The sequence below is a fragment of the Ursus arctos genome, unplaced genomic scaffold, assembly GCF_023065955.2.
Source record: "Ursus arctos isolate Adak ecotype North America unplaced genomic scaffold, UrsArc2.0 scaffold_1, whole genome shotgun sequence".
NCBI lineage: Eukaryota > Metazoa > Chordata > Mammalia > Carnivora > Ursidae > Ursus > Ursus arctos.
Window position 1 is genome coordinate 41,288,255 of NW_026622763.1, and position 25,552 is coordinate 41,313,806.

At 43.6% G+C, this 25,552-nt stretch overlaps 1 protein-coding gene across 5 annotated transcripts in view; it reads right to left on the bottom strand.

Annotated features, from left to right (window-relative positions):
- The window catches only part of ITGB6 (integrin subunit beta 6), a 125,754-nt gene that overhangs the window by 78,617 nt on the left and 21,585 nt on the right, over positions 1-25,552 (bottom strand). The window contains exon 2 of one of the 5 annotated variants that reach the window (XM_057318131.1): positions 8,379-9,268. The exons of the other annotated variants lie outside the window; for them this stretch is intronic. The gene's annotated coding sequence lies outside the window, so the exon portion shown is untranslated. The remainder of the gene's footprint in view (positions 1-8,378; positions 9,269-25,552) is intronic. 5 annotated transcript variants of the gene reach the window in all.

A 25,552-nucleotide genomic window follows, 5' to 3' on the forward strand; every position in this document is an offset into this window, starting at 1 on the left:
TTTTGGAAGGTAAGATCTTACACCCCACAAAACTGTCGGAAGTAGCTTGGACAGACCAGTGTTGCTCTGGTCACTGAGTTGTCTGTCTGCCCACTGACCTCCCTGGCAACCAGGGTCAGGCACTTTGAATAAGCTGGGGTCAAGGATGCCAGTACAACTCTGGATATGACCACTTCCTGGAACCTTTTCTCTAAGGTTCTAGCTGCCACCAAAAATCTCTTCTTCCGGGGAGCACAGTTAGACTACCTCTCCCAGCCTGTCCTGCAGTTAAGACAATTCTAACGACTAGCTCTTGCCGAGGGAATATGAGTGGGAGTGGTACACACCGGGTCCAGACCATCTTCCTGTCCCTCTGCCAGCTGGATGCAGACAGCAGCAGCAAGGTCCGAGAGGAATTGCAGATGCTCAATTCGACCCTGTGTTTAAATGGAGGACCCTGTACTATACCATGTATAGACTTCCCTCCCAGTTCTCAAAATCATAATTGCCGCCTTTATTTATGCTGTCTCCAATTGTGACCCCTCGATATTCATTCCCTCCCCTACTTCCACGCCTTTGCCCGCGCCATTTGTGATGCCTGGGGGCTCCCGCCTTCACTTCAGTCCTCTCATTGGCTAACTCAGCTCACTTCCAGGTCTCAGCAGAGGCCTGAGTGCCCACAGGAGGACCTTCATGGTCTCTCCAGGCCTCTTCCTGCAGACTTTCTCCAGATGGCCCTTTTCACTCTGCTTGTAATTGCCTAACACTTGCCTCTCTTGCCCACGAGGCTGGGAGCTCCTTTAAGGCACTTGCTTATTCAACAAGTATTTGCTGAATTCTTACTACACATCAGGCAGGGACTATGTCTTAGTATCTTCATATTCCCAGCAAACGGCGTAAGCCTGATACTTTGCAGGTAGTCAATTAATATTTATCAAGTAAATGGATGAATTTTATGTCTTCATTGTCTAGAATTTTACCTCTTATAAGCAGACCCTCCATGGATATTGAATAAATCGATAAGTAAATGAATGAATGATTTGGAAGCTATATAATGCAATTAGAAGAAGGAAAAGGTGTCCCTTTTGCTTGGGTTGTGATGAAAGCTGAGAAAAAGCTTAAAAGGCAGGATGGAAAAAAATATTTAAGAGAAAATACAAAGTAGAACAATGCTACAAGAAAATGTCCATCCACTCTGTTTTCACCTGGGCACCTCTCTGAAAATTTGTAACAGGCTATAAGGTATAGAGAAAACATTCTTGCTCATTGAAAATGATGCACCTGGTACCTTCTTCTGGAAAGTACCCATCCTCTGTACCCTGTGGAGGGAGGTGGCCCGAGTTGTTCCATGAGCTGACCGGCACCCCATAAGGTACCCTGGATGAAAACTGTGTCCCCTTATCAAAGGCACCCAGATTAATTACCTCTGTTCCTTCGCATATGGAATTGGAACTGGGAAATACAGACTAAAAATTAGGAGTTTGGTATTGGGAACAAAAGCTAACAGGGAATGGACATCAGGTTGGAGGGAACATGACGCTTCAGGAGGGGATCAATGGCAGGAGGAACTGGCAGCTACAAGGAGGTGCAAGTAGGAAGAGGCCCAAGGCGGAGGAAAGCTATAATGAGCAGAAGATGAGGTGGTGGGCCGAGAGCGTCATAGTCAAAGCAGCAGAGAAGCGTCCCTGAGCCACATAAACAGGGCACGAGAGTCAGGTTGGCAAACTCCCTCTGTCAGGGAGAATGACCCAGGCTGAGAATTGCTATGGATCCCAAATGCCCTTCCAGATCGGATCTCTCTGAGGCCTGGCTCTTCCTGGGTCTCCCAGGATCCTGTCTCTTTTAGGGCCACATGTATCCTTATAAATAATTCCCATTACTTATAGGTGGTCAGAGGAGTCTCTATTCTTTAAAATCAAGAGATCCTGTCACACCATGTACATTTTTACACAGGCTGGTCAGGCTCACAGATAGACTTATACTGTCCTGATTGCTCATAACCCCAGCCTGGGGGCTTTGACTTCCTCCAGGGGTCTGACCTTCTTCAAAGGGTCTGAGCCGGGGCGGGGACGAGGGGCAGTAACACAGCTCAGGGAGCCACTTCTGCACTCTGCCCTTCAATGAGCCTTTGCTTCTGAGATTTAGCAACGGGCTGTCTTCAGCGGAGCCCTGACTTCAGGAAGCCATGCGAACCCATCTGACCCACTGTAATTGGTTTGGGTCTCTCCTGATGTAGCCACTCATCAACATCAGAGAATGATAATCTAGGGCCCGGCTGGGCCAGCCCCAGGGCACCTCGAAACGCTCCGGAGTAGACCTGGCTGGTATCCAATTCAAACCCTGGGGACCTTAGTGAGGACTGCCAGCTTTGGGAATGGTCTTGCTGTGTTACCAGCTTTATTTCAAGTACCAGTGACAGGTCTACCTCTAGTTGTCCTTCTAGGAAAATGTTTCACAGTGAGTAGCTGGAAGAAGACAGTGGGAATGGATGCTTCGTCTTAGGGTCTGACCCTGATGTATCATGTGTGTGATACGATGCGGGGCAGGTGGCTTGTGGCGTGCTATGTCTGACTTAAGGATGTGTGTAATTTGCAAAGTGCAGAATCTCAAAGTGGATACCTTTGTATCCACTTGAAATATGATACCTTCATATTTCAAGGCTTTCAAAAAAATTCTTGTAAAGAGAATATGGACCAGTCTCCTGTCATCCTAGTGAATAATGCCCACAATGTATTAAGTGCTAGAGAAATTTTTTGTGGCCCAGGTCTTCCATTCTAGTCTGGAGTTCACTTTTTCTATTGTGGTAAAATATACAAAACATAAAATGTATCAGGGTAATGATTTTTAAGTGTATAATGCATTGGCATGAATTACATTCACATTGTTGTGTGACTTTCACCACTATCCATCTCCAGAATTTTTATCATCCCAAACCGAAACTTTGTACCCATTAAACAATAACATCTTGTGTCCCTGGCCCCTGCCAACCCCCACTCAGTCTTTCTATCTCTATGAATTTGACTACTCTAGGTAACTCGCTGTAAGTAGAATCATAAAATAAAGCCTTCTATGTGTGGCTTATTTCACTTAGCATAAGGTTTTCGAGGCATCCACATGCTTTAGAATTTCATTCCTCTTTCAGAAATAATATTCCGTTGTGTGGATAAAGCACACTTTGTTTATGTACTCATCTGTCCCTGGCCACTTGAGTTTGTCACCTTTTGGCTATTGTGAATAATGGCGTTGTGAACATGGGTTCGGTTTGCATCTGGAGCTCTATTTTTGAAGTCTTCATGATGCTCATGATGTCAGGAAGTTGGGTGTAGTGGAAAGAAGTTACACTTTGTATGTAGAGAGACCTGGGCTCAAATTGCACCCCTGCCAAGTTCTATTGTATATCACTGGGATTGCCATTGATCTCTGAGCACTTTCCAGTCTGAGAAATAGTGATAGTATCCACTTTTCAAGATTATGGTGAAGATTTAATTATATCATTCTGGGATGAATCCAGTTGTGAAAGGTCTAAAGAGTAAATGATTTGGGGTGCCCTCTTTAAGAAAAGGAATGCAGGAGTGCCTGGGTGGCTCAGTCGGTGAAGTGTCCAACTCTTGATTTTGGCCCAGGTCGTGATGTCAGGGTTGTGAGATGGAGCCCACATCAGGCTCTGCGCTCACCAGGGAGTCTGATTGAGGATTCTCTCTCTCCCTTCCCCTCTGCCCCTCTCCCTGCTCACATGCTCTCTCTCTCTCAAATAAATAAATCTTAAAAAAAAAAAAAAGGAATGCAGAATTGGAAATAAATTGGGTACAAAAGGGTCTATTTAGTTAAAATGAGAAGGAAAGAAAAAAAAACATGACAAACTATGGAAGACTTGGAGATTCTAGGTCTGTTCTTCTTGATATCTCCTTAGGCAGGCAGTTCACCAGAAATGCTTCCTGATAGTTATCTGGCTTCTGTCCTCAGTTGGAGCTGCCTATTGCCGCCAGCTACTCCCAGACACCTGCACAAGGTGGGACTTCATCCCTTTCATGGCAAACCCGCTCTGATTTCACTCAGGATTCATGTTTACTGTAGTTAGCATTATTGAGGTCTTCCCATGTGCTGGGCACTGTTAAACATTTGGTAATATTGCCTTATTTCATTCTCATAATACCTCTATGAAGTAGGGATTACTTTATTTCCATTTACCAGATGAGGAGACTGAGGCATGAGAAGCTTTGTGAACTGACCAGTGTCACAGAGCTGCTCAGGCACAGAGCCTTGGAGACAGAATGCTCCCTCCACCCCAAACTTAACGTCACCAGGCAAACTGCCTCCTGATGGATAAAAGATGTTCATAGAATCATCAAGCAGCGATGAGCAAGAAAAGAAATTCTCCAGGGAACCTTTAGACATGTCTGTCTCTCAATCTCTAGACTCCGTGTTCCAACTCTGGCTCTGTGTTCAGCTGTCTTCCTTTCGGTTTGTTTTGTTGTTCATCCCGTGGATCATTCACCACCAAAAAACGAGACAGAAATGTGGTCCTAGATCACACAATCCTTTAGTATTCTTTCTCTGATTGAAGTCTGATACAAATCACTTAAAAACAAATGAAACAAAGCCTGTTGCCCAGGCCTTCGGAGGAAGGTGACACCGCTTGCCAGAGCCAGGCCTGGCATCGGGTCCAGGAGAGGGCGGTCACAGGCATGTCCTGTGGCCAGGAAATGACTCAGGATTAACTCCTGCTCCTCCAAGGCAGTCCCTCTCCACCCAACTCTGGAGTTCAGTACTCAGTCACACTGAGTTAAAGGAAGAGAGTTCTTACTTGGCAAGTCTGGGGTACATCTTGTATGTGAGGCCTGCTGGAGAAACTCATTGACTTCAGGTTTTGGAAATGATTTTGAAGTCTAAAAGAACTGATCTTCTTCTGCACTTTAGTTTGTGGAAAAATTCCAAAGACAAGATTTTTCATAAAATCTCAGTGAATATGAGTTTATTCTAACTTGATTCAGAACTCTCTTTGTGCCCTATTTTCCCATCTATGCAGTGAATGGTATGCCATGGCAAGAGGTCCATATGAACACACAGATTGCAAAGTGATTTGCTCATTCACAGCTTGCAAAACTGCTTAAGCATTTTTTTTTCTTTTTAAAAGATAATTCAAACAGTCTAACCAGAAGTTAAGATTTCTTGGTTTTAAACAAATATTTTTTTTCTGATGAGCACCATGTCTTATTTCTGGGACTGCAATGGACAGTGGTATTACTGGTAAAAATGGACTCTGATTCATTCATTCATTCATTCATTCACTTATTCATTCAGCAGCTACCTATTGAGATCCTACTATGTTCCAAGCACTATTCTGGAAATACGGTATTGATTAAACTGACGAAGTCTCTGCCTCACAGAGCTTATGTTCCTGGGAAAGATGGACAATAAACCCACAAACAAAGATGTCAGGCAGTGATACATGCTAAGAAACATGAAGAGTAGTAAGGGGTTAAAAAATGACTGAGGTGGGGTGGCCAGAGAAGTCTCTGATAAGGTGGCATTAGGCAACACCCTGGGGAAGTAAAAGAGGGAGACACATGGCTCTCTGGAGGAAGATCAAGTATAAGATCCTGGGCAGCAGGATTTGGGAACAGACAAGGTGGCTGGTGAGATTAGGCTGGACAGGGTGGATGAGTATGAGGAGGTAATAGGAGACAGGCCAAAGAGGCAAGAGGAGGTGGGGAGCTTGTCAGGAGAGCCTTGTGGGCCATGGGCAGGACCCTGGATTTGTATTCTGATAGAGAAGGGAAGTTCTTATGGGTTTTTGTGGGACATGATGTAGCTTATGTTTTGAGAGGATCACTCTGAGCAGACAAGAACAGAAGCAGGAAGACCTATCAGAGGCTATTTCAGTAGTTGAGGCCAGAGATGATGAAAGCTCGGACAAGGAACGTAGCGAGAGGTGGTCAGATTCTGGACATACTTCCAAGATAGACAGGATTTACAAATGGGTCTCGTGTAGGGAAGGAGAGAAATCAAGGGCCCAAGGAAGACTCCAAGAATAACGAAGGTCTCTACTTGATAACCCCACCACCATCAACAGGTTTCTCCAGACACGTCATAGACATATTGGATGATGTCTGCCCACAGTAAGAGTCCTGGTCAGTTCTAGTTGACCCTAATGACCTGGGGAGTCATGTGGAATCGTAACTGTGCAAAAGGTATTCTGTGGCAGAACAGAAGGGTCAGAACTATGCAGGCAAGTGCTCCATGGTGAGACTATCTACATACTTATATTGTTAACATTCCTTCAGCTCGGTGAAAGTCCGATTAGCTGGCACCTCTGTTCTCGAATTCCCCATGACTTGGCATTGGAGGAGCAAAAGAAAGCCTGGAAAATCCCCATGGTCTCACAGTCCTCTCTAGCTGCACAGGCAGACAATTGGGGTGAGTTTCAATAGCAAAAGAGTCTGCCCTAACAGATTTTTTAAAAATACATTCCTTATTAGGCCACTGTAGTAAGAAGGCAGGTGAAATGAGCCATATTTTAATTTTTAAAAAATCTTGCAAAGTGGAAGGATTCTGAAACTTTTTTGACCTTGAAGATGTAACTTATGCAACTGCAACAGTAGAGAAGTTTTTATTTTCTAAAAAGTGGGAGAAATGGTCACCAACAATTATGTTTAAGGAATATCCTTGAGGAGGTCAGTAGAGGATTTACTACTTTCAGCTCCCATTTGATGGACTTTTCTCCTTGTTGTTGATGCCCACTCACTGAATCCTACCACTAAGTTTATGTGAAGTCAAATAGGGAAAGGGATTGACCATCATCAAATGCTCTAATTGTTACAGAGGCTAACCAATAAATTATTCTAATAAGCTATTCAAAATGTTGTTAACCTGGTGATATCTCGAGAATTGGAAAATGTCTGGGTGGCTCAGTCAGTTAAGTGTCTGCCTTCGGCTCGGGTCATGATCCCAGGGTCTTGGGATGGAGTTCCATGTGGGGCTCTGGGCTCAGTGGGGAGTCTACTTCTCTCTCCCTCTGCTCCTCCCCCTAGTTCCTGCTCTCTCTCTCTCAAATAAATAAAATTTAAAAATCTTAAAAAAAAAAAAAAAAGAATTGGAAAAGAAGAAAGGAGAAAAGCCTTTAAAAGCAAATTCAGGGTGCCTGGGTGGCTCAGTGGGTTAAGCGGCTGCCTTTGTCTCAGGTCATGATCCCAGAGTCCTGGGATTGAGCCCCGCATGGGCTCCCTGCTCAGCGGGGAGTCTGCTTCTCTGCCCCTCCCCTGGCTCGTGCTCTTTCTCTCTCTCTCTCTCTCACCCACTCTCTCTTTTTAAAATCTTAAAAAAAAAAAGCAGATTCAACTGGCATGTAAATTAAATGAAGCAATGTATCTACATATTGTTGGGCATGATTACTTTCAGACAAAATACGCCTCCCGTGAGCTGTCAGATGTGAGGGACTTTGAGGAAGTATGCAAACTGCCTGTCTGTCCTGCAAACTGTTGTCTCAGAATTACTCTGGCTGAAGCTGTGCTGGCAGATAGTCCCTTCCCCAGCCAGGTAGCTGAGGAGAGTGTACCAGGCATTGGGTTTTAATGGATGCCTAGTGCAGCAGAGGGCTCAACCGTAGTTTCAACATTTTTTTAAGTAGTGAATAATTTTCTTCATATCAAGGAGTTCAAAGTTTTAAAATTCCAACCAAAACACACGTAATGAAGGTTTTTTGATAGAAGAATATTTGTGTTAATTGAAAATATTTTGGAAGAATTTTTTTTTGTTTTTTTGGCCAATATTCCTACACATTGATAAAATTATGACATCTTGAGTGTTAATAGAGTAACACCCCAAAGCGTGGAAAAGATAGTGGATTACTGGATATTTGTTGCAAGGTGTAAATTAACTTTGAGATGACTTCGGGTCTAAACTTCAGGCAGTTAAGGATTAGCAAGACAGGATTTAAACGTTAACAAATAGAATGATTTATTTTTATGTGTGTCACTGGAGGAAGAGCACTGAATAAAGTATGGACTTTAGGGGAACCTGGGTGGCTCACTGGGTTAAGCACCTGCCTTTGGCTCTGGTCATGACCCCAGGGTCCTGGGAGCGAGCCCTGCATCAGGGTCCCTATTAAAGCGGGGAGTCTGCTTCTCCCTTTCCCCCTGCCTCTCCTCCTGACTTGTGCTCTCTCTCACAAATAAATAAAATCTTAAAAAAAAAAAAGTATGGACTTTAGATCATAATAATATATTGGTATTATCTCCCAAATTCTACTCTGAAAAGAGCTGTTAATCCTTGCCCTGATGGTGAAATGTTCCTATAGTTTAGTTAATACAGAGGGTCAAAACTCCCATATCAGAAAGCACAATGCTCATTAGCCTATTACACACTTTAAGATGCCCCACAGTGAAAAAAAAATTACTTACCTTTGTTTAACAATTAAAAAAACAATTAAACAAAAAAATTATTTACTTAGGGAAAGCCTTTTTTCTTCATGTACTCATTAGCATTCCTAGATCCAAATTTCCACCTAATAGTTTCAGAAGTGTTAGAAGAAAGAATAGAGATGCTAAAAGTTTTATGAAATTTTACAAACCAGGCTGCTGTCAAGGAGACCTAGAATCAAACTTAAACATTGTAGCCAGATTTCCTAAGAAAATCCAGGTGTTAATTTGTTTCCTGCTGCATTTTGAATGCATTATCTCATTCAAAGACCTTTCAAGATGGGTTTTCCTGGAGAAAATTCTCTTTCTCAGGGAAGTCCAAAAAACGAGTCCATTTAGATGATAGTTCAGATTAAGAACTTGGGGTAGTGATGACTCATTAATCTCTAAACTCAGACCCAGGCCTTGACCTTGGTTATTTAAAATGTTTTTTGTACTGAACAACCTAGTCTGGTTTCCCTTATGAAACACTGCACATTACTTCCTTAAGACACAGAGGACCCCAGTATGGCTTGTGTCCACCCTTTGCCTATTTCTTGTTAGCACAGCATTCCATCCTCGAGCTCTTGTCTGTGTACCCATCAGCCAGTGTTGCTTGCAGAAAGTCTAGGAGAGTATTTCCCATTAAGACAACAGCATTTTCTTCTTTGGGTAGGAAGCATTGCTTCGGGTGAGAAAGTGTGCACTTCATTCCAAATTTGCTTTCCTTCTTATTGTCTCAAACCTTTGGATGTGTGGCTTCAAGATTCTGCTTGAATCTGTATGTCCTTCCTTGACACGATCATTCTCATAAGAAGCTTCACTTCTTACAGTGGTCAGTTTTACGTCATTCTTTAACAAGAAAAATGTTGTTCTTTCATTGAGATGAGAATCTACATGAATATATAAGAAAGGAATAATTTGTCTACCTTGTGGGGTATCAACATAGCAAAGGAAGAGTCACTGTAATTCAGTCTGCTTGATTTATTTTAAAAAAAGGGTAAAATGTGATATAGGTGCTTTTAAAACAGAGAAGCCAGTAACCAATTTTTTTTAACACATGAGATATGTTTCAAAGCTATATTTGCAAGTATTTTTTTTTCTTGTTCTCAGATAAACAAGCTGGATTATTCATTTGAACTGCATGCAGATCATAGGATGGTTGTCAGAAATCAGTCTGAAAACCTAAAAACCAAGAAATACTGAGGTATAAGAGAATGTTTAGTGACTTTATTTGGCTTCACCTAGCTTTGCAGTGAGACAAAACTAGAGTTACAATAACATTTTCAGACGTCCTTACTCTAACAATATAGCACTATCTTACTTTTAAAAGAAATTATTTAGCCTGTTTCGTGGAACACAGAAAACACACTTATCTTGGTCTTGATACTAATCCTAAAAAAATAATAGTAAACGATGGCCCTTACAATGTGCCAGGCACTGTTCTAAATCTTGTTTCACACAGTGAGGCAAGGTACTATTATTCTCCCGACTTAAAAAACAATATTTAACTTAATTTGATATTTTAGAACCATTTTAGATTGATTGGTACAGAGGGTTCCCATATGCCTCACACCCAGGCATCCCTATTATTCCCTAGTAGTAACATCTTATATTATTATGGTACATTTGTTACAATAATAAACCCATATTGATACGCTATTATTATCCAAAGTCCATATTTTATTCAGATTTCCTTGGGTTTTACTTACTGTCCTCTTTCTATTCAAGAATCCCATACAGGAAACCACATTACACCTGTTGTTATATCTCCTTAGACTCCTCTTGAGTTCTCCCCATTATACAAAAGAAAAAAAAAATGCGGTGTGGAGAGAGGTTAAATAACTTGCCCATGGTCTCATAGTTACTAAGTGGAAAAGTTGGCCTCAAATCCAGGCAGTCTGATTCCAGGCATGGGATTAACCTTTGTACTGAATTATTGTTACCCTGATAGGATTATTTCAACTTGAATTACTGACGTTATGTGTCTGGTCAGGCAGCGGAGGGGTGAGCGTACCTGACCCAGGTCCTAGCTAGTTAGTGACTGGCCACAGTCGCATGGGCCGTTTTCAATAGTAGAGCAATAGCTCCTGGATCCTCAGAGCCTCGTGTAGATCCTGGAGGACAGGTAGCTGGAAACAACAGAACTTTATTCCCTCGAAGTTCAAGAAGACAGAAGTCTGAAATCAAGGTGCTGGCAGGGTTGGCTTCTTCTGGAGGCTCTGAGGGAGGATCCGTTCCATGCCTCTCTCCTCGCTTGTGGTGGCTGACAGCAACCCTTGGCCTTCCTTGAGTTAGCAACTCAGTGCTCCAGCACCTCGTCTGCACGCAGCTGTCTCCTCTGTCTTCTCTGTCTGTGTCGTCCCCTCTTCTTATAAGGACACTTGCCATTGATTTAGGGCCCACCCAAATAGTCCAGGATGATTGCATCCCATGATCCTTAATTTCCCTGCAAAGACTCTCTTCCAAATAAGATCACGGTCTTATCACCTGTCACAGGTTCTAGGCAGACATATCACGTGGCGCAGCCAACACTTAACTCACCACAGGGGCTGGTAAGGCACACAGGCGCGCTGTGAGCGTTATAGAATTACATCAGGTACCTGATACGTGGTCGGCATACTTTAAAAATAATAGCCATTTTTATTATTCTTTTGTATAACATGAGGCCCCCGAGACAAAAGTGTTAAGTTGGGTAAATGTCTCAACCGAAATGAATTCATTCATCTGTGTCTAGTTTACTACTATTATTAACCTTAACCATTGCTTTACATTATGGTTGTCTTAGTTTCTAACACTTAGTCCTGCCAGAATCTTCATAAGGCTGTGTGAATTCAGCCTTCTTTCTTTTCTAGGGGGTAGGGGTGGGGAACACCCTCAATCAACACTTACCACTGATGACTTTGGTCAGAAACACAAAAAGACTTTAGGCTTACAAATAATCTCCTCATCAAGAGAATTATGAACCAGAATCTTGATGAATGAACTTCCTGTCCATCCCCCTTGTTGATAGACATGCAGCAGAATAAAACAGCTGGGCAGCCTCAGCTGTTTCTCTGCCCTTTGGTTACCCTCTGTGGTCACTGGATGTGGCAGCCCCATTTTCTGATCTGGATCTTTATCTCTGGGATGGAGTTAGGGCTCACTGCTGAGTTTTCAACACCCGCCCCCTTCACCCCCGCTGCTCTGCATTGCTCTTCCTGCCCCTCCCCGCACTGTCTCCTGCGGTCACTTCCTGGCAGCCGCAGCCCTCTGAGCTGGCTTCAGTGAAATTCTTTCTGCATTTGTCAGAGAGCCATAGAGTCTCAGAACGTTAAGGCAGAAAGGACTTTCGAGAGCCAAATGCAATCTCCCTCTATTGTCTCTCCAACCCTGTCTTCATACAATTGATCAATAGATGCGCACTGAACATCTGCTCTGGGTGACACACGATGCTGGGTGCTGGTTACAGTAGTGAGCAAGCTCAGGGGACACCTTCCCAGAGTGACAGTGGGGTCACCTCCATGCTGTATGAGTAGGTGTCCATATAATCTCTGATAGCTTATGTTTTACTTAGAAACAATCCTTTAATAAACATGTTCTTAACCCGAGGTCTACCTACTAACGGAACTTAAGGGGGAAGGTCTGTGACTTTGAAATGGAAAAAAAATTTGCACTATTTCCAGAATAAAATTAAACATTTCCTTCCATTATAAATGTAGACAACAAACCACTGTCATATTAGTAGTACCTGTTAACTCTCACTGAGAGAAATCACATTTATTTTTCATATCACTTTATAGTTCTAGCAGATATCGCAAAATGATGTCAAAAATGATCATTGTGTCAAAATCGTAGTAGTCCTCAGACCTCTTTCTGGACCTTGTTATTTAAAGTGTTAAAAAAGAGGGACATGTGTTACTATAACATAAATTTGTTTCCCAGCATTTTGATAACCATGTTTCAATCTAATTGGCTTTCTTTCTAATTATATATATTTTAGCTCAGGAATTTTAAAACATTTTTTCTGCAAAGGGATCCATAGGCTTCATTAGACTGCCAAAGGGGCCCATGCCATACAAAAAATGTTCTGAACCCCTAAGTAAGGAAAGGCACTAGTCATGCAGGCCGAAGACTCTTTTTCTAGACCTTCCAAAATCCAAAATTTTCTTCATCTTTTTATCCCTGAAATGAGATTGAAACATCAAAAAACAGATGTAGGCCACATAATTATTCCTGGACCATTCAATTAAATGTACAAGTTGGCCCTGTGGAAGGTAAAATGAGCATGATTTGGAGTTTCCAAACTAAGATCTAGTATTTGGGAGTTATGTTTTGACTACCATTGATGTTCTTTAAGCCAATACTTCCAGGTGTCTCTGAATCCCAAAGTTAAGAAAGACTGAGTTTTGAGAAGGGCCAAAAAGGAGTCCCAACAATGATTCCAGAGTTAAAAATAAAAAGTTCTTAAAGAAAGTATTATTCAAATGATTAATGTATTGAGTTATGCGTATGTCATAAATCCAACTTTTATTCAACTTTTTAAAAGTTTTTTAAACTTTACTTTTTTAAAACTCTCATTGTAGGTATGACATCATTAAACTACCTGTAGTGATTCACATTTGAATTTCCATATACCAGTTGATGAATTAACATTTTGTTTTATTTTATTTTATTTTGTTTTGTTTTATTTTAGAGAGAGTGTGGGAGCTGAGGAAGGGGCAGAGGGAGAGAATCTCAAGCAGATGCCTCGCTGACCTCAGAGCCCAATGCAGGGCTTGAACTCACTACCCTGAGGTCATGACCTGAGCTGAAACCAGAGTCGGTCACTTAAACAACTGAGCCACCCAGGGTGCCCCACAATGAATTAACATTTTAAATTTAAGCTATTGTACATTGCTCTGTCTGGGTGGCCCATATTTCCGTTTGGGGAATAGTGCCATCTTTGTTTATTAAAATTCAGGCAGATTGAGTATCTTGTTAAGTTAAATAAATTTGGTTCGTTTTATTTTTTTCAAATAATTGTATAGAAAAAAGTTGTTGACAATATTTATAAAAAGAAGAAATATTATAAGCTTGGGAGCCATTAAGTTGAAAGCAGCACACATTTAGCCCCACATGGATGCTCACTCAACTGTGAATTTACTTATGAAAGAACAGAGCAAAATGAAAGACAAAACAAAACAAAACCACATTAGAAGCATTACCATTGAAGACCATGTAAAGTGAGGATGGTATTGGGGGGTCTAAAGATTTTTAACTTTCTGGGAACAGACTCTCCCTCCCCCTGACCCCATCTGAAGGAAGTATTTAATAAGCTTTTGTACCCTGAACCTCCATGCATGTTTTCATGGAAACAAGACTATCTGCTTGTGCACAAGCAACTTAAAAAACTGTATTTTACTTATACAACTCCCTCTCCCTTTCCACAAACAACAGCAGTAATTCTTGAGTCAATGATATGATTTCCATCACCCTCTAAAACCTGCCCAGCTTCATGCCATGCTTCTTAGTTGAAAAGTAGGTGATTAAATAGGTCTTTAAGCCACTCTAAGTGGTCTTTAAGTGGCTTTTTCTCTCCCAGCCTTTTTCTATCACTTACATATTACACACTGGCTAAAACCCTACTTTTCAAAGTCAACCACCTTTGGTGATTCTCCATAACCTATAGAATAAAACCCCCAAACCTTGACCCAGCCTTCAAAGCCTTCCATAACTTTGCCCCAATCTATTGTCATGATGTATACTGCATGACTCTCCTATGAAAACTATGGTTTCTGAAAAACAAGTTTTTCCCAATTTCTCAAAAATCTATTTTCCCAGTTTCTGCCAACACCCTTATCCTTGTTGGAAATGCCTGCACACACCCACCACATCTGCTTAGATTATACATATTCTGTGCATCCTTAATCACCAAGCTCAAGTCCAATCTCTTGCCTGATACCTTGGCCCAATGTCTGTCCTGCACGAATTTCCGTAGTCCTGAATATATTACTCATTTAGGATTTATTAAGAAGTGAAAACATTCATTTTTTAAGTAAATTTAAGTTTTTTAAGTTAACTTAAGGTAAACTTTAAGTAAAGTTCTTTTAAATAAGAACTAGCACAATTTCAAACACACAGTAGGCATTCAATAAACCTTGGTTTTGTCATTTACTGATTATTTGGGTCCATAACTTGACTTACCTGGCGCTTAGCCTTCTCATTGGTAAAATAAGAATAATTGCTAACCTGCAAGGTTGTCATTAGAATTAGAGATAATATATGTCAAGGGTCTTGCATAACAGATAATATAATGAGGCATCCCCACCTAAAATAGATTATCATCTAGTTGGAGAAATAGATATAAATTAAAAGAGACAAATTGATGTAGGGGAAGAATAGTAACAAGGAGCTAGGAGACTTAATTCCCCTCCCCATTTAGCCTCTCGGCAAATTAGTGACTTCTGTTCATTCTTTTCCTAAGTCTCAATTTCCTCATGCCTAAATTCATCAGAGGTGGTCTGTGTGGAGTAGAAAATCCCCAACATCTTTTCCCACAGCAATTTACAATGATTCCAGAAGCAGAAAATAAAAACCGAGCATAGAGCTGTAATTCTGAATTTTGAGCAGGATAAAGAGTGAAGAGTAGTTATTCAAGGACATTGTTTTTGAAGATGAGACTCGAGACAAATCTTAAAGAAATTGAAGGACATAAACTTGTTGGAAAAGAGAGAGTACGGCAGGGATAAAAAGCATGAGCAAGATTAACACCAAAAGCAAAATCTTGGAGTAGTTGTGTAGAAAAGCATCAGATCCCTGGCTGGATCTGTTCTCGGGGCTGTGATGCAGTTGGACATTAAAGGGAAGACCAGTTGATGGAAGCCTTGAACACTAGGCTGCAGAATTTAGGTTTGAACTGCTCAGCAATAGGGAGCTGCTACAGGTTTTGAATAGGGAATGACAAGAGGTTAACAGCATTTAGGAAATAACATGATGGCAGTCACTCAATTGTTAATGTAATATGGAGACAGGAGAAGCAGGGAAACCCCAAAGGATCTGTGGGAACACTTCTACTGCAGCCAGATTATATATATATATATATATATATATTAGGATTAGTCATCCCTTCAGATTTAATAATCCAGGTGTGAAGCGATAGGATCCTTGGCTAAGATGGTAGAGTAGATTGTTTTATTGATCAAAGTATTCATTTTGTATAGTCATGACCACTGATGTCAAGCTTGGCCCCATGACTTGCAGTGGCCCCAATTTAATGACTATCATATATCTATTCCTACTGAACTCAGAAGAAGCCTTGTGGCCTTTGGCCAACAAAATATGAGTGGAAGTGTTACATGCTACTTCTAAGCAGAAGCTTTAAGAGCCACTGGAAGGTTCTACTAGCTTTTCTTTTCCCTCCGCCATGAACTAGTAGTATTCCTCAGAGGAACTGCTTCATAAGCCTATATCCTGGAGTGAAAAGAGAGTGAAGCAGAGCTGCCATTGACCCAAAGGCAACATATAACATGTGTAAGAAATAAACACTGTCAATGGAACCCACTGAGATTTTGAAGTTATTTGTTACTGCAGCTTATTTTAGCCTTAGCTGACTGATACAGCTGGTAAGTGTAAGAAAAGACTCTATTGAAGAGAACAAAGAGGGACAAGGCAGTCGCTAATTTAATGAAGTAGAGGAGATCAGCACTTCTTGAGCTCAGGGCATGAGGATGTTACCTCAGCTGTGATGAGGCACTTATCAAAGGTTTAGAGGTAGGTGAGAAGCAAAGGGGTGGTAATCCTGTTCCTGACATTCTGAATTAGAGCAGACATTAGGGCACCCAAAGGGAGACTCCTTAGGTGTCAGGCCTAGCCAGACTTCCTTCCTACTCCTCATTTTTCTAATTTGACCCTAGTGTGCGGAGGGCAGTGCTAGATCCAATGGAAGGTAGCAATTCTGGGGCTCCCAAACCAGATCATTGAGTATGCTAATGTTAGTCATAGGAATTTAGGTTTTGCTGTATAGGCAATGGGAGTCTAATGATGTGAAGGCAGTGAGTAGGAATGACCACTGGGCTTGGAGTAGTGATTTTGGTGGTCTGGAGGTGGGAGAAAAGAATTAGTGAATCAGGGCAAGAGGTGAGGGGGATCTGATGTCATGCAGAGCCCTGGGAATGAAAGGGATGGACAGTTTTGAGGTCAAATTCACATGACTAATTTATAGACTTCCTATATTTGATATCATGTTTCTTCTTTATATTACACCTATAATCAGTGATCCTTCCAAAAAGGAATCCAGAAATTAATCTCTGGTCTCACAACCAACCCACAACAGACCCTCCCTTATCTTCCATCTAATTGCCAAGCCCATTTATTTATCATAATAATGACGATGATAATGATAAGGATATTTAGCATGTACTGTGTGCCTGGCACTGTGCTAAGCAATTTATATGTTGTTGTTGTTGTTGTTTTTCCGTTTAATCCTAACTATGCATGGGCAATTTGTTAAGTTAATGTCTCAGAGCTCCAGACCCGGCCATCTCTACCCAGTTCTGTGTTGCTGAAGCTGGGAGTCTACAAACCCCACTTCTGCCTTGGCAGCTGCCTCATGTCAGGCTCTGCCAACAGGCCGATAGAGGGAAGCTGCAAGGCTGGGGGTGAGGGAAGGACCTGCTGCTTCTTGCCTGCTTCCTGTTCCCATGTCTCCCCGGCGACACCTCCACACCCTGGCTATAGAGCTCATTCCAGTAGCAGAGTCGAATCCAGTTTGCTCTTTTTGCAATTAGCAGAACCAACCTCATTACGCCCACCAAAGACCCCCAGTGCCAGTCCCGCAGTGCTCCTGATCAGGGGTCTGAGTCTCAGCCCTGCGGGAGCCCTCCTTCAGTCCTTAAGTGCTTAAGTTTTAATAATTCCAGTTCCTCCTTTTTCTCTCCCCCTCCTAAGGGTGGTAGCCACTTCCCACATTTGCTACCCCAGTGACACCTTTGATGTCTCTTTCCACCCTTTCAGTTGCCTAGTTGACAGCCTTACACCTGGTCAACAATTCTTTGTATTTAGTTCTTTCTGTTGAGATAACTGGTGTCATTTCTATCTCCTGCTGGGGCCCTGACTGGTACAGTGAAGTAGTTACTGTTCTTTCCTTTTCCTGAATGAGGTAACTGATGCTTAGTGTTAAGAGAGTTTAGGTAACTTGCCCAAAGTCATGCTGATAATAACCGGAGTCAAGTCATGAGTCTAACTCATGTCTGCTCTCATGTCTGCTTCATTTTGGGTCTCCTCATCTTGCTCCCTTTCATGGCGCTCTCTTTTTTGTGTCTCAGGGTATGCCGTCACTTAGCAGACTGCACTCTTCCCGCCCTCTGGGTGCAGGGCGGAAGCCCAGGGTGTGGGTGATACAGCTGGCCTGGGACCAGAGAGATGGCCTAACCAACCGCTGGTGCCCACATTGGCCACATCATGAGCTCAGGGCTCCACGTCCTGAGAACCACTGTGCTGAGAACCACCCTCTGCTGAAGCTTTTCTCTACCCAGCTTCTCCTGGCAGCTTCAGTCAGGGAGAATGGAGCAGTAGGGTGTGGATAGCCTGGTGGCTTGGGAAGGAGAAAGGCTGTGGGGGCAAGCAGGCGGGTGATCTGTGGGGAACTCCCCAGTGTTTGGCCTGTTGGCTTGGGAAGGAAGTACAGACTTTAAATCTTGGTCCTCTGTGAATGAAGCCATGCCGGGGTGATGCGGTTTTGCTTAGTGCTATAGCTGGAATGCCCTTCTTCAAACAAAGCAAACAGAACAATGCAAACAGTTGGTCCTCTTGACCACTGGCTCCCAGCCTGGGAAGCCTCCTGCAGGCAGAAGTGGTGCTCTGTGCCGTGGAGGAATGGAAGGAGGGTGAGCTCAGCCCGGCTGCTCCCTGCCCACTTCCAGGAAGCGTGACCTAAACACGACTTGCTGGCTCTTCAGCAGAGGTTGGAGGACAAGGAAATGCCAGTCTTAGTGCTGGGCCTACCTTGGCCTGCCCCCCTGCCCCGTGTGCCTCCCTTCTGTGACACTTGGCTCTGGGCCAGAGGACCAGAGGACCAGGCTGACACCTGGATGGGGGTGGGGGTGGTCTGGGAGCCAGGTGGGACCCTTCTGCCATTCACAGTGTCCTTGTTCTGAGGCTGTAGATTAAGAGAATGAGGCTGGGAGTATCATCTGCAAACAGCCACGAACTGTGGGAAGGGCCTGAAGGCTCGCCGTGCTCCTCTGTTGACGAGCATCAGGAATTGAACGGGCCAAAGTTTACCGACTGCCCGCAGTGCGCCAGGCACTGGAAGGAAGGTGTAAACCTGGATAAACACAATCCACATGGCTGACATTGTAGATTTGCCTATTCATTATGACAGTTTTCTGGGAGATGGCAACGGTGTCTTGAGGGAGGGGCGTCATCCTCTATCTTGGGTAAAGACACCACATGGGCATTCTTAGTGTACTTGGACACCCCCTTTCCTCATGCATATACCCCACTATGGATTTCTGTTTGCGTCTCTGGTGTCTGTACTGTCATAGAAATGCACAAGAGCTTTTTTCTTTCCTTCTAGAGAGGGAAATGCTGGAGGAGTGAACAAAGCGAGGAAGGTGGAAGGACTGGTGTGTTCTTTACTCTGCACATCCATTTTTGAGGACTCTGAACTCCGGTCACAGGGCAGATGGCCAAAGCAGATAAAACTGCTCAATAAAATTCAGTGAGGCAGGCGTGGTCAGTGAACTGCCTCAGGGCCCAGGGATAAAAGGCTGGGAAAGGAGCCCTTCTTCTCTCTGCATGGCACCCAGTTCTCTTCTGGCCCCTGAGAACCGTAGGCCTTGGGAGCAGGCAGTGGCTGCCCCCTTGGCAGAAACCTTGACCACCCAAGGATAGGTGCCGGCAGAGAGGCTCTCTGCAGCTTCGGGAGTGAGGAACATGGAGCAGCAAGCCCCTGGGATGACAGACGCTAACTGGAGATTGAGACCACCCCTCCGTTCTTCAAATCTGCGAACATCACAGACTTTGGAAACAACCATCAAGAAACAGCTGGCAGACCGGTGGGGGAGGCTGAGATCCTGCTTCTTCACTCCCCCAATATTTAGAAACGCAGTTGGCTACTGTATCCGGGGTGGCAAGTGTAGTCCTAAGAGGTGACATGGTGCCTCAAATGACCCTAAGGGAGGAGCCCGACATAGGGAAAAGGGGCATTTCATGGGGAGGGAACTGGTTCAAAAGGTTTGAGGAGGGAGCAGGTCAGGCTACTCTGTGTGCCAGAAACTATGAGCCATCCAGTAGGGCTGGAACCAAGGGTGTGGAGACAGTGGTGGAGCTGAGAGAGTCCACAGGGAGCCAGACCCTGAAGGTCTCAAAGAGCGTTTCGGTTCTCCTGTCAATGAGATGGGAACCATTGGAGGGTCTTGAGCAGAAGAATTATGTGGTCTGATGTTCACAGATAAGGTTCTTAAATCAGTAGCCATTTGAGGTTTGCACATAGCAACCTTTGATGGAGGTACTATTATTGTCCTAAAAGCAGGAAAGTTTCGCTTAGAGAATTCAAGTCACCGCTTGGTCAGCCCATGAAGAACAGGAACTAGAATTTAATTTAACCCCAAGCAGAATGAGCCATGCTTTTTATCGCTGCTGCCTCTCCATTGCTGAAAAGCTCATCATCTGCAAGAACCTTTTTCTTCTAGCCTCGTAGTAGAAGGGACGGTACTCTCCATGCCTGCCAAGAACTTCCTGACCTCCCAGGGATTTACTTCACTCTGCAATCATCCTTCCCACTCACTGGAACGCCCACCTGGCGGGGCTTTCTAGGGGATGCCAATGCCTCTGGGTTAAGGATCTTATCTGAATTTATTGGGAGATCTCCAGGGATCCAGAGATCTAGTCCCATTAAGCCTGCACATTTATTTAATTAAAAACAAGTCCAAATGCTGAGGCTTGGGAAATTGCCTGCCTGGTAATACAAATCTATAAATCCCACTTCCTGCTGCTTCCAGGCAGACTGTAAATACCCTGAAAATGCAGCTTCACTGGAAATGTTTTGACCATTCTGCTTCTGGCTCAACGGGTAGCAATAAATAAAAATGAAAAGTGGTGGGAGAAAAACGGGATTAAATTTATTTAAAGCTTAGAGCGGCTCTGCTCCGGGAGAGTGGGTAAGGACTTCTGGTTTGTTCCTGTCATGTCTGACTTGGTCCTTTCATTCCTAAACGCAGGCCCAAGGGGTCTGGATAAGCACCCCCTGCCTCTGTGATGACTCACCTTCAGCTCTCCAGGGGATGAGCACAGATGAGTCACCATTATTTCAGGAGCAACTGTTGATGGAAAGAACCTCAGTTTTGCTATCTAACTGGGGCAGTTACATACTCCTGAACCAAAGCAAGCATGAAGCCCTGGCGAGGGCTGCCCAGGAGGTACTCACCAGGCAAGGGAACAGGGTATCTGAGATTGAGGGTATTCTTGGGAACCTGTCATATGAAACTGAAGTCAGGGTCTTGGAGCTGCCTGAATTCTCTAAAAGGGTAGGCTACCATTTAAAGATGGACACATTTCCTAAAGGATACATTCCCTTCCAGGGCATAACAGCAGTAATGATTATGGTACACCAAACCCGCCCCAAGATGCTGCCATCTGAAGGTCTTCTGAGTTCGCCTGAATAATCCCTGGGAGATTCATTTGTGATGTCAGCTCTGAGATAGGCAGACTCTCAGAGCTGTTGGTGATGCTGCCTGGATTGCACATGGGACAATGTGACTAGCTGGTCTACCTGGTCTTCCCAGGGAGGCCGTCTAAGGAGCCGTAAATGAGGCGTAGCTGTCAGCTCCTTACTCTGCTCCAGCAGATACCTGCCTACCCTGTGAACATGACCATCTTCTTTAGGCACAATGACCAGCTTCCTCCCAACCCCATACTGATCTAGGGCTTTCTTTGATGACCATTCAGAGGTTCCCAGGCTGCTCAATGATGACAAAGCCCCATTGCATTTAGGTCAGTCTTTAAGTCTCCATCCTGCACACTGATGAACTTCATTCTAGTTGCTTAGCATGGCATTCACAGTGCTCACCATTGTGGCTGTAGACTAATGGTCTCTGACATTCTGTTAACTGATTTTCCCCATGTCATTTGGAATGTGCCTCCTCTACGCTACCCTCCAGGGTTTCACTTCTAGAGATGAGCTGCCAAGTCAGAAAGAGCATTCATTTCTTGCTGCAAGTCGATTCTCTCATGCAACAGATGTTAAGTACCTGCTGTGTGTAAGATCCCAGGGAGGCTTTTGAGGATATAAGAATGCATAAGTTACGGTCTCTGCCCCCCAATAAACAAAGCTAAATTTCTCGCTGGTGATTTGGAAGATAATTACATGTGTTTATATTCAACTTCTAAATAGAGAACTTTAGAAACCCAATCTGAATTGAACCCTTTTGCTCCAGATCTGGGGCACCTTTCTGTTGCACTGACAGTGTCCTTACAGGGAAGGAAACTATTCTACATATTTGGTAAACTTATGCAGCATGTAACCCCTTAGGCAGAAGCCATTACAATTAGCTCCTGTTAATTAATTATGCCTATTTAAGCACAGAAGCAGAGTGGCCGGTGGGCTTGGAGCACCCTCCTAGCAGCCCACAGAGGGTTGGGTGCCACAGTAAGGCCATTGTTCTGCCCATTGTTGCCTTTGGCTCCCCCTTGGCATTGGTACTTAATTGCCTCCCAATTGAGTAGGTCTGAACCTGTTTACTGAGCCTCCTTGGCAAGGATGTAACCAAATGTCCCCAGGCCTCACCAGCCTGTGGGGGCCAATTAGATCATATTTTCACTCAAATTTTGCTAGCTGATTGCTCCACATGCTAGCCCTCCATGCCTCCTCTCTCTTAAAGTCTCTCTCCTTATTTGGGCTAAGTCCATAGGATGTATCAAGTATACTCAGAAAAAGTTTGCAGCTCTTGGGGTACATGGTTTGATGGTCATTTGAAACCACCACTCTGCTGGTGCCCTGAGTGCAAACATGTCTGCACAGGGCCCAAGTCTCTGATGCAGCCCCACCTGGCACAGGCTGCTGAGCTGCTGGCTGGAGCCTCTGTGAGCTTTTGGGTACTAAGGCCGTGCAGAACTCTCCAGTGACCTGGGGATCCATTCAGTTCACTGGGACATTGGCACTGCTCAGACGAAAGTGTTGCAGTGTCCTTGTCTTCTAGAACCCCAAAGCTGCCCCCCACCCTTGGCCCACGTGCAGAGCTCCCCCGAGCTCTGTGCTCCTTGCCATTGCTCTTCATGCTGTGGGCACACTGCATTCCTTGCATAGAAAGGGAAAACACCCTCACCCCACCCTGGGCCATGTTTATAGCCTGAGTCCCAAAGCTGCTTTGCTTGTGCTCAAAGATCCAAAATTCTTTCCTGCAAACAGCACCTGAGCTTCTGGCTCTTGCTTTGCCCCCTGAAGGCTCAAGCCCTGCTGGGCCCCCTCATTTCACCCTCAGTGTCCATCCCCATTCATTAAACTCTTCCTTGAGCCTTCAGCTGAAAAACAAGATGATGCAGATCAACCAGGCAAATAAACTCTTGGAAAATATCGGTGGATCCTTGTCTCACATGTCTGATCTCTGTTTGGGCTTAGCTGGCTCCGCTACAAGGAAAGCACTGAGCCCCTAACATGCATATTCCTTTTTCTGGCATTAGACAGAAAGCAACATAGAGCTTCTTGGCAGCAAGGTCCTTTGATTACTTTTCCTTAATTTCCTCAGAGTTTCCTACAAGGATCATATGCGATAATGTGGCAACGTTTATACTTAGATTGAAGCTGGCCATGCCATTGTAATATAAGGTTAAAACCTTGCATACTGTAGATGCTCCACAGATAAAATTATTGAATGGCCATTGGCCATGACATTTATTATTTATCTAGTCATCCACTCAAAATAGATTTAAAAGCACCTACTCTTTGGCAGGCTCTGTCCTAGACACTGAAGATACAGGGTGAGTAAAAGAGAGATAGCCTAATGGGGAAAGATAAATGTTAAATAAATTAAAAATAATAAATAAGAAAATATCAGACACTGTGATACGTGCTCTGCAGAGAATTCTTTGAGGGCGATATGGTAGGGTGACAAGGTGGCTCCTTTGGAGAGGGATACCAAGGAAGGCCTACCTGATGAGGTGACTGCAAGCTGAGATTAGAACAAAGAAGACACCACCCATGTGAAGATCAAAGGAAAGAGGGTTCCAGGCAGAGCAACAACACAGTCAAAGAAATGGGGCATGCTCTAGGAGCCTTGATGATGGGAAGAATACAGGATGTCCAGGGAAGGGGAGGGTGCCACCAGAAGAGGTCAGTCAGTCACCATGAGAGACCCAGGTGGTAGAGGGCTCACTGAGGTAGGAGAGACATTTGGTTTTTGCTTTAAGCAGAATGGGAAGCAATTAGAGTTTGAAACAGGGGAGCCACATAATCTGATTTATGTTCTAAGAAGAGAATATAAGCTGCTGTGGGAGGAATGCACTTTAGAGGAGCAAGACATAGCAGGGTGACCAGACAGGAGTCTGATGTGGTAGGACAGATGGGAGAGGATGGTGACCAGGTGACTGGGTCAGACCTCCAGAGCACAGATTCAGATCTTTGGGAGCAGAGCTGACAGGACTTGCTGATTGGCTGTAGAGAGTGAGGAAAAGATGGGCCTCCAGAGAGTTTCCTCAACTGGCAAGGGAGGGAACCAACCCCTCACCAGCTTGGGATGTGGGTGGCCTCAACTAGGGTGGTTGTCAAAGTATCTGAAGGGTTGCTTATTCTAGGTTTGAGCATGGAAAGGGGCATGAGCACCTCCTTCTCCCTCTCTTCCTCCTCAGCTCCTGCCACCCCCTCTCCCAGTATGTACAGGTAAAGGAGAAACATGGAGAAAATCTGCTAGAGGAATCAATTGGTTCCAGATTTTTTTAAAAAGCAGCTTTTGAAAGTAAACCATAACCAATTCCACAGGCTAGAGAGTCAGATAACTTAAAAATAGCCCAAAGCAGGTAGAGAGCATTGAAGTAGCCAATAGTTCTGTTTACCTGATAAAATATCCATGGCAGCAAGAGGGAGAGTTCAGGAGCTGGGCTGGGCATGGGAACTTGTGATAACAGTCTCCACGTTGGAATTTAATTTGTTTTACTTAAAGGTAAACCTGAGTGCCTATTCTTGCGAAGACTGCCAGCCCAGTCTATCCTCCAAGGACCTGAAACCCTAGACCCAGAAGGAACATTCTGCTTTGCCAGCATTCACTCTGTCCCAGTGTTTGCCGATTTCACAAACACATCTCTATGAAAATATGAAAAACCCCACAAAAGGGTAAATGTATGAAATACTCTGGGGGAGCTCAAGGAAATTTCAAATCTCTCAATTTTATCACTGTGCTTACTTTTTAATCAAAAACAATAACTGCTTCTTATGGGTTATTACTGACAAATAAAAATGCTGATGTCATTCAAGCCTAGGATACAATAATCTTTCCCAGAACTGGGAGTATCCAGGACTAGATAGTCATGGGGACTTTTTCCCCCCAATGTCTGAGACTTTCTCCTAATTCTGTCTTAGTCACACATAGTTACTCATTACCTGGAAGGGCATTAGGAGTTTATCCATAGCCACCGTACATTTCGTGCTGCTTTGTTATACCAGGAAAAATGCAGACAACTGAGTCATTGCTTTCAATTAGTTTTTCATTTTCACCTGGAGCAAAGTTTTTCTATATCCATACCAGTTTTATTGCTCTCCATGTCACGCTGCTCGTATACTTTGTGAGATAATTCAGTCTTTTGCTTGAGGATATTAATAATATGTATTGTAAGTAGGAAGTAGCATTATCAAAGTACTCTTAAACAGATGTAAAAATGGAAATACGGCAAGATTTAGTAATTCACATTCAAGGTCTACAGAGATGGGGCAGAGAGGTAAATAGAATGAGACAATAAAATCCTTGAAATCATGGCAGAGCTTGGTCACCTCTGAAAGAACTAATCTCGTATGGTTTTCAAATCTAAAACTTGTTTAATTCAACAGAAATTACACACCTATTATAGACCTAACCCCATTGTACAGAATAAGTACCTTCAAGCAATTGGTAAATAAAACGTGTTAAGTACTGCTTAAGTGTAGAATACTAGAAACGAAGGCCCTCTCTTCCAGGAACCTTCACCTAATTGGACAAAAATACACACAGGAACTAAGTTCATGTTCAAAT